Raw genomic sequence first — 10,565 nt, 5'->3', positions numbered from 1 at the left:
AGGGGTTTTAGGATCTAGGATCTAAGGGAACCCTAAGGTCTAGAGTGGATCCTAAGGTCTGGCTCTAGGAAAGGATCTTAAGGTCTAGAGTGAATCATAGGATCTAGAATTAATCTGGAGTTTGGAAGGGCCTTAGTGACCTCATACAAAAATGAGGTCAACAAAGCCCACTCCAAGAAGGCATAAGTTCACATTGTATACACATCTCTCTAAATTTCCTTCCATGGAGGGTTCTCCAAATCTTAAACAAATTCTAAACATCAATCTAAATTTAAATCAATTCTTAAAATTTTCAAACAATATTTTTTTATCAAATGTTTATAAATTTGAAAAATCTAGTCTCAACTTAAATTAAGATTTTTCTCTTTTGAGATATAATTAACTATAGGTGCTTACTAATACATGGAGTTTAGAACAAATAAAAAATAAATACTATTTAAGTTCATTTGTATGGTAAGGGAAGAATCCAGTAAACACAGACTACCATTATGCTTTCATTAGTTTTATAATTAAAATGATAAGTGAATTTCTCTTTTATCATTTAGGATAAATTTAACAATCCTTTTGTTATGTTTAACTATGAAAGTAAATTTTTTTTCTCATTTTAATGCAAAAGTCTAGCACACATTTCCCTTTCAATGAAATAGATGGTAAGCTATATGAATTTAGCTAAAGAAACTTAAAGTGAATCATGTCACGTTTTTATATATTATTTGTACAAAAGGCTTAGTGGATTATGTATGGTTGTTTGGAATTTATTTGAGTACAAAACAAGGTTTGTGATTACTAAAATCCATGTTTTGGTCAAAGTTGGCATTCATAATAATTTGGTCAATTGTGGCTCCTCATGGTTTCCAATGCACTAAGATAAGTCTATGTGATTATTTGGGGTGTTTAGCATGCATTGGTCAATTTTAGAATGAAATGTAAACATGAAGTCAAGTTTTAGGTCAAATTAGGGATATATAGTTAACATGACCATTCATTATCAAACATAATAAACCATGAGTCAAAGTGCGTTTTAGCTAGCTCAAGTATGATTATTGGAGGCCTAGGGTTTAATATTATAGCTTAAATATATGAATGAAATTTTTTTTTTTTTGGTAAAAACCAACAAAAGGGGCATACACGTTAAAATAAAAAAGGGGGTTACAAGTCCTTAAGGGGATAACTAGCTCACTACAGCTCGAAAGAGCTACAAAAGATAATGCAAAAAAACCTAAGAACCGACAATCCCCACTAAGTACGAGTACAAAATAACCTAATAAAATTCTCAGAAAAAGGAATGTAATAGGAAAAAGAAACATCATTCTTTATTGAGAGAATTCAAAATTGCATTAAAAAGTAAAAGAACTAATTACAAACTAGAACAAAAAGAAAAAGCAAATGGTTTCTATTTCCAACATGGAAAGAAACCTTATTGAAACCACATTTGTTAAACTAGAATTACCATAATTGAAATAAGACCCTACTATTTCCCATTTAAAAACCCTTGGGGTGGAGGGGATACCAATTAAATAAAACAACCTAAAAGGTTGATTAGTATCCCAGAGTTCCCAACCGGTTAAAAAAAAACTAGTATAAATCTCATAAACAATTAAAGTAACTATAGAAAACTAATATCAAGCTAAAAGAAAGAAAAGGAAACTAAGAAAAGAACTAGAAGATATCCCTGAAACATCATTCAGTATATCCTTTCTCATTCAAAGAGGATGCTGCACAAAACGAGCACTAGTCTCCAAAAACTTGTAAAAATAGGCTGCAGGGACACTCAAGAAAGAGATAAGAAAAACCCAAATAGAATTAACACAAAAGGAAATATTACTAAATAAATAGATCATACTATCGAAAAGCAAAAGCTTGACACTACATATACTACTATTGAGACAAGGCATCAAATTACATACAGTATAAGTCATTCTAAATAATTGATCAAAAAAGGAATAGGTAATAAAAATTGGATCCATCCATGACAAGGGACCACAGTAGTTGGAAGGCCAAACCATGTTGATGCTAGCCAAATAACATAATAAATAATACCATAGAAATCAATTGGCAAAAGGCCCACCAAAAATTATCTACTACAAAAAAAAAAAAGCGAACGAACATGTAATTAGAGCATAGGAAGTTCCAAAACAAACTACCATCACTTAGGTAACCCAAGTGTTTTTGTTAATTTGAAGCTTTCTTGGTCGTTCCTCAAGCTTATCAAATGCAGTTACTCAAGTGGACTCTAGATTTTGATGTTTGTTAAGAGTCTCCTATTTGGTGTGATGTGGTTTTCCTTTCCTAATCTAAAACTATATTTTTTTAACTCCCAAATCTTGTTTTTCCTTGGCTTCATTTTTCGAAGGCCATTGCAAATGGATCAAGCTACAACTTCAATTTCCTGTCTGGTAGTGGATCGTGTTTTAGGTTATTTGGATGTCACTAAGAAACATCCAAATGAAATCTGGCTCTGGTCAGAACTAAATCGATATTTTCAAAAAGTGGATTTTGAAAATTTATCTACTTTTTATTCTCATTGTAAAATGCATGGCCATGGTTTAAATTAATGTTATGGATTATATCCTCAACTTCATTAGGAGAAGGAGTCTTTTGAACAACCACATGGGAATGATGGTTTAGCTATGTTGGTTGCTAATGGAAATGAGACTCCTTCTCAAGGTTTGGTTGAGGGAACTTTGGTAAAACAATTAGACAATAACAATGACCCTATATATACGAATAGTGAATAGCCATCTACCAATATAGATTAATCGAATATCTCTAAGGGAATTTTTATTAACTTCAATACATTCTTAGCTAATGGTTTTGAGAATGTTGATGAACAAATGTTAGCTAAATTATAATATGGATTCAAAAACTTCTTTCAATCCTTTTGTTACTAATAAAAATTAATCTAAAATGGATTTTTTTATGATTAACAATAATTGTGCCAATGTTTTTATCTTATAAACTTGGTGTTCATGATCAGGATAACAGATAGCTCAGCTTGGAGGAGGGAGAGATACATAATATTGATATGGTTATAGGTGGCAACGGAAATATGGAAGAAGGGTATAACTCTGATGAGGGAGACTTAGCTTAGGAGGTAACACAAAATGGGCTACACATTGGTAGTAAGCATTCTATAACCCCTTAGCATGATACTAATGCTTTTATTGATTTGGAGGATAAGGATATTATGGATAAATGTTTTGCTAAAGATGATAATGACACTTGTTTTATTAAGTTTTCTAATAGGAGGGGTCAAAAAAGTATGAACATCATTTTAAACCATTGAGGACCATTCGATCTCAAACTAGTCACTAGCCCCTATTTTCTTATGTTTCAACCTATTATTTGGAATGTTAGGGGAATTCGTTTCCCCTCCTCTAGGGTGAGGGTTAATAAGTTTTGCCGTATTCATAGGCTTTCTATTCTTATTTTATTTGAACTACTAATTACTTATGCTAAATTACATACTATTACTAGATATTTGGGATATACTTATGCTATTGCTAATACTTCCAATAAAATTTGGGTGTTTGGGAAGGATTATATTTGGTTGGATGTAATTGGTGACTTTACTCAAGTTCTTCACTACAATATTGAATTTTTAAATGTGAATTATTTTGTTTCCTTTGTGTATGTGGCTTATACTTGTGGTATTAGAAAAGTTCTTTGGGAACACTGAAAGTACGAGGTGCGCCAAGAGGGGGGTGAATTATAATTTTTTATAATAAATTAATAATCCTATGCAGGAGTTCTATTTATTTTATGTTTTAAACAAAAGCTTAACTTGATATGGAAATAACTAATTATAACATGATTGCAATAATAGGTAGTAAAATTTTAAATCATGAAACAAAGATCTACAATATAATCTTGACCACACAGTTATAGCAAATGTAAGATACAAAACAAAAGTGAAGTGCAGTAAATAAAAAAATCACACTAGAAGATTTATAGTGGTTCGGTCACTTAACCAATGTCCACTCCTCAGAGTTTTCCACTTTAGTAATTTCACTACTTAAAAGTAACTCCATTTTCCCCCACAGCAAGGCAAAGAATCATTTACAAACCTTTACTTTTACCTTCCTCGGCGTGGCGTAGTACCAATCGCTATGTCACCCTCCCAGTGAAAGTAGTGAACCTTCTTTTTTTTTCCCCCTCCTGAAGAAGGCAGAGTACCTTAGAGGACATAAACCTTAAAGGATCTCCCTCTTAGAAATCTTCCCACAAGATATTCTCGGGCCATAGGAGAAGAAAGAGTGCAGCAGGATTGGAGCAACCATGTGATCTTTCTCACAGTCCTTCTCCCTCATAAACTCACCTTCTCCTTCCTCTCGTAAACCCCAAATCTTCTCAAGTAACTCTCTCTCAAGAAGTCCCCTTCTTGTCACATTCCTCGCATATATGTTATTTCGAAAGATAGAAGTTTCATATATAAATCAGGCTCTAAGAAACCCTAAACTTTTAATTTAGCCATTTATGTTTATACACTATGATTCAAGATTGTACAGTACGATCAGTTCAAAATAGAATTCGTTATGGTACGAAGGAGTACAAACAACCAATTTTTTTTAACAACATCACACATTATGATAGAATATAATCCAGTACGATGTGTTATTTTCCTTCTGTTCGTATAGGATGAACAATGGAATGACTAAAACTTGTCTCTGTTCATCATCTAGTATGATCCACTTTGTACAGTACAATCTGTTAAAAGCTTAAGGTCAACTGGTTTGGTGTTCACATCGTCTAGTAGAATTAGTTCAAAAATCAAGGGATTGTTCGATAAGATATTTGAGATGATAAAAAATAGACTCAGTTAATCATTCTGTATAAATCGGGTTGTATAATATGATCACCAATCAGTAATTAATCCTTGATTTAATTGGCTAGTCACGGGAGTTAATTTAAGTAAGTATTTAAATATTCATACTGTATGATTTGATCGTACAGAATGATCAGTTCAAAATTTATGATTTAAGAACTTACTAAAATTAATCTAGCAGCTAAGGTTTCGAAATAAAAACACAGCATACAGTATGCTATAATTATATAGTATGATAAGTTTATAGATAACCGTTGAATCGTAGTAGTTCATATAGTATGATTTAAAATCATACAATATGATCTACAGAGAGTAAACAAAAAAATAGTTAAAACAAATCTCTCCCCCTATGTTGTATAGTTGCTCAATTTGCATACACTTTTTAGCCAGACACAAGAAAAACAAAAGCAAAAAAAAAATGAAAATTATAGTGTTACATACATCACATCCTACTCTACCCATTCTTGAGTCTTCTTGTTGTCTTGAGTAATATGCGATCTCCCTGAAATGTTAGTACTCATAGACAAGACTAAAATTCAAAGTATTCAATGAGTAATGAAGTAACTTAAATACACATTATTTGTCATCATCAAAATATCAGGATAGGGGTCACGGACTGCAACAATCTTCCCCTTTTTTATGATGTCAAATAATGTTGTTGACAAGCAAGTTGGCATAATCTTTTATTTTTGTTTTTGTAAGGAAACATAAAAGCATGAATAGATAAACAAACATGCTTTTCATAAGTAAAAAAAGGTAAACAAGACATCTAAACCAAGAAGACTACAATAAACTACAATAAACTTCTCCACTTTTGACATCACTAAAAAGAGGAGTAACAAACAAAACATAGAAAAAACATAAAATAGTGATAACTCAAAAAGCAGGATCTTGATCAGGTGGTGGTGGAGGTGGCTAAAAGTTTTGGTGGATGGACTTGAACTACTGATCAATCGAAGAAACTCATTCCCCCAACCAACACATATCCTCATCTTATTGTTGGTGTTGTTCTTGATTATGAGCATCAGGTCGGGTTTGGAGAAGGTTGAATCATTTGATTAGATCATCATGAGGATAAGCCAGTGCAGTTCCTTATTATGGTGCATGTCATCTTGATGGAGCAGGTTCTAATGCTGGAGTAGTCTCTCCTTCATCATGAAAATTTGGCTCATCATGTACTTTCCCCCGATTAAATAAAATATGAAATGAGGCATCCGTATAGAAAATAAGTAAATAATTGGGTTCACCAGGATAGGTTAACTGGTATTTGTGTTAAAGAATGAAAATTATGAGGTGGCCAAGGGGTAAGTTGAGTTTTCTATGGGTGGTAGAAAGGCGAATTAGGGTCATGTTTCAGATATAGTCAAGAATTAAATCAGCTTCATCAAATTTAGTGTTTGACATGATGAGGTATGTTACAATAGATAGGAGTGGGGTTATACAAATCCTATTGCTAGCTTTGGGTATGATTGATGTGCGAAGAACATGTTGAATTATTTGGGCATTTTGGGTTAGATACTGGACAAGTGGTAGCTGTTAAGGACTAGATTGATAGCACTCCAGTCAAATTCATTTGTAAGGAACGTGTGGGCTTGATGACCTTTAGTAGAAAGCCTGATGTACTGTGCAAGATCATCTTTTATGATTTTGACCTTTTAGTGATATACAAAGGAAGTGAGGGTCAAGTTTTCTACATTCATAGTTAGATTTGCTAGAAATTCAAAGAGTAGCTCAAAGTTGTAAGGTAATGCCAAGGTGAGTAGGAATTGGAAAGTAGTGGATGCAAATAAGCTCATCACCTCAAAGTTTAAGGCGGTTTGATTTAGCATTTGAGAGGAGGTAATCTTGCACACCTTGAACTTATTATATGCTTCTTCATCTTTGGCAGACAAAAAATGGTCGTCATGATGATGAGTGGAAGAAGAGCTTCCTAGGACAAGTTGGTCTTGATTGCTTTCCATTGAGTAAGAACATATGAGAGTGACGGAATTGGGTAATGAATGAGTGAAGTGATCCTAAGGCTCCTACTAATTTGTAGAATTTTTTGGATATTGTACATTACAATCTAGGATTGTGCAGTACGATATGCAATTATATCGTCTGGATGAACATCTAGGAAAGGTGGTCAAATGTACAATACGATCAGTATCGTATAGTACAATCAAAAGGAGTTGCATTCATCCCAAGGGGTCATTGGTGCAACCTTTGACAAAAAGCTTCATACAGTATAAACGGATTTTCACACAGTATGAATTATAATTATATTATATCGACCGACTTTAATTTGTCCCAATCCATTTGCACACATAGATCATAGAGTATAAAGAAGAGATATCATACAGTATGAAGTGCAATAATATAGTACCAAACGATTTGAATGCATAACCACATGTATCGTATAGTACGATAATAATCATATAGTATGATATACATAGAAGAAACTGATTCTAGACCATTAGTTTAATAGAGGGCTGTGATTTTTGTAGTTTTGATAGTTCGTATGGTATGAAACTGGTTCGTACAGTACGATGAGAAAATAAAAAATGTCAATTTTGGGGTTTAGTGTCATAAGTGTGTGATGATCAGAAAACACCTTTGACCATTTTTTTTGGATCACTCATGAATGTCGTTGACACCAAGTCTTGTCCTCAAAGAGCTAAAGGTGTTGTAGGATATTAGTTTCATGAATATGTCCACCAATTGATCTCCTGTATCTATATGTTGTAATTATATGTCTCCTTTAGCTACAAGATCTCTTGTGAAGTGATGTCTAATATCTAAGTGTTTTGTTCGAGAGTGTTGAATTAAATTTTTAGATATGCAGATTGCACTCGTGTTATCACACATGATTGAGATGGGTTTTTACGAGTAATTCAAGATCTAGAAGTTGTTGTTTTAGCCATAGTACTTATACAATACAATTTATTACTATTTATAATATGCCTCGGATGTTGAGAGGGCTACCAAGTTTTACTTCCTACTAGACCAAAAAACTAAAGATTGTCCTATGAATTAGCAGGTGCCAGAGGTGCTTTTCCTATCTACCCTACATCCCTCAAAATTTGAATCTGAGTACCCTATAATTTTAAAGGAAGTGTTATACCTAGGATACCAAATTTTTAAGTTTGGGGTGCCTAGTAGGTATCTAAGGATTCTTGATCGTAATTAAGTAAGACTCATTAGGATCAACTTAAATCGGGCACATAGGCACACATTAAACATTATGTTATGTGTACTGGCAGTTAAGTAGAGGAGAGATCTTATTATTCATTTATATTTTTTCTGGTCTATTGATTTTCCATTCCTGACATTGTCTAGTTGAATCATAGAGCTTATTAGAGTGTTCATGGGCTTAGCACTATTCATTTCATATTTTTTTTAAATATCCATACTTTATTTTGTTTGGCTAATAAATGTTCCATTTTCCATTTGTTTTATACTAAATCAAAGAAAATAATTAAGCTCTTCCATCATGCTCATTTCAAACTCATTACTTATTATTTTTGAGAATTCATCACATAAGGTTTTATTTAAAGATCCAAATAAAATGTCATCTACATAAATATGAATAATGAGAATTTCATCTTTTACCTTTTGTAAAAAGAGAGTGGTTTTCACATTGTCCTTAACAAATCCTCTATCAAGTAGGAATGATCTAAGTATTTCAAAACCAGGCTATAGGTGCTTTCTTTAACCCATATAGTGCCTTAATTAATTTGAATACATGGTTCGGAAACTGTTAACTTTTAAATCTTGGGCGTTGCTCAATCTAAACATACTCTTTGATTACCCCATTTAGAAAAGCACTATTTACATCCATCTGATACAATTTAAAACTTTTGAAGAAAGCAAAGGCTAATAGCACCCTTATGGATTCTACTCTAGCTATTGGGTAAGGGTTTCTTCAAAGTCTATGCCTTCAATCTGGTTATACCCTTTGGCAACTAGATTGATCATATTTTTTATTATGGTTCCTGAGTCATTCACCTTATTTTTAAGGTCCCATTTTATTCCCACTACACTCTGCTCTTTAGGTCTCTTAACTAATTCCCAAACATCATTTCTAATAAATTTATTTAACTCTTCTTGCATTGCTAGGATCTAAAATTCATCTCCTAAATCATGGTATACACTTATGGGTTCTGTCATAGAGATGAATGCAGAATGACTAACCTCCTTCATAAGTCTGTGCCTAGTTCTCACACCTTTCGATGGGTCTCCTAAAATCAACTCCTAAGGATGACTAAAAGAATATCTCCATTCTCTAAGAAAATCTTCATGAAGTTCTCCCCTTTCTCCTATGGTTATAGTTTCAACTCCAAGAATTGCCTCTACTTCATTTTCTTTAAATTTGGGTTCAAAGGACTTATCTGATTCATCAAATACTACAAGGGTGGATTCTTCTACTACTAGGGTTCTCTTATTGAAGATTCTATAGGCCTTACCTACAGATAAATAACCTAAGAAGACAGCCTCATCAGCGTTGGGATTAAATTTTCATAAGGGAAGTTTTCCATTAATTAAGATAAGACATTTACAACCAAACACATATAAGTGTGAAAGATTCTGTGTCCGTCCAATAAGAAATTCATAAGGTGTTTTATTCAACTTTGACCTAATGTTCACCCTATTAAAGACATAACACGCGATGTTTACTGCTTCAGCCAAAAAATATCTAGGAAGAGTTTACTCAACTAATATTTCTCTTGTTGCTTCTACCATGATTATATTCATTCTTTATGCTATTCCATTTCACTAAGGAGTTCTAAGGGCAAAGAAGGTATGCTCCATTCCTATCTCTTGATAGAATGATTCAAATCTTTTATTTTGAAACTCTCCACCATGATCAATATTGATTGTTGAGATTTTGCATCCTAATTTTCATTTAATCCAAGTGGAGAAAGTCTTAAATTCCTTAAATGACTCATTCTTATGTGCTAGGAATCTTACCCAAATAAATTAAGTGAAGTCATCTATAATTATAAATCCATAATTCTTCCCACCTTGGCTAGTTGTGCTAATGGGTCCAAATAGGTCCATGTGTAGTGTTGCAAATCTAACTTCAAGGAATAGAATTTTTATGATAGCAAACAACTCTATTTCTTTACAACTGCCTTGACTACTAACTTTTCAAGTCCATAAGATCAAAACTTCAATTTGAACGAGCTCAAGATTGGGTAGACTGGGTCTAAGTCAATTAGTAATATTTTCCTTTTCTTGAGTCAATTATAAATAAAGTGGTTCCTGATGTTAAGTAACCTTGCACAAGTACACTTGGGAGAAATTTTTTGACTATTTTTATAGTTTACTTTTTTTGGTCATATCATCTGGGATAATTCATAAATCAATTTGGATGATCAGTTAAAAATAAAAACTCTAATTAGGGCATCCTGGTTAAGGTAGTCGTCATTAAGTGCATTGTCCATGACAATGTTCGTATCGGCCAAGATGATAGGCTCAAATTAGAAAGAATCACTTGCCAGATCTATTTAGGTAGCTTTTATTTTGGACATCATCCTGGATGATGCAACACAATTATGCTTAAATTAATCTGATAATTAAGGAATGCTATTAAGGTTAATTGAATAATCATATCATCCAGGACAATTATAGGATTGTCCGAGATGATTAGTTAAACAAAACCTTAACTCTTCCTAGACAATGTTTAATCGGCCTAGTTCATTCAGGGTGATTCTCTGGACGATATTCAACTTATTGAACTAGTCGTACTGGACAATTT

The sequence above is a fragment of the Dendrobium catenatum genome, unplaced genomic scaffold (assembly GCF_001605985.2).
Source record: "Dendrobium catenatum unplaced genomic scaffold, ASM160598v2 fragScaff_scaffold_637, whole genome shotgun sequence".
NCBI lineage: Eukaryota > Viridiplantae > Streptophyta > Magnoliopsida > Asparagales > Orchidaceae > Dendrobium > Dendrobium catenatum.
Note: the sequence above shows the minus strand (reverse complement) of the source record.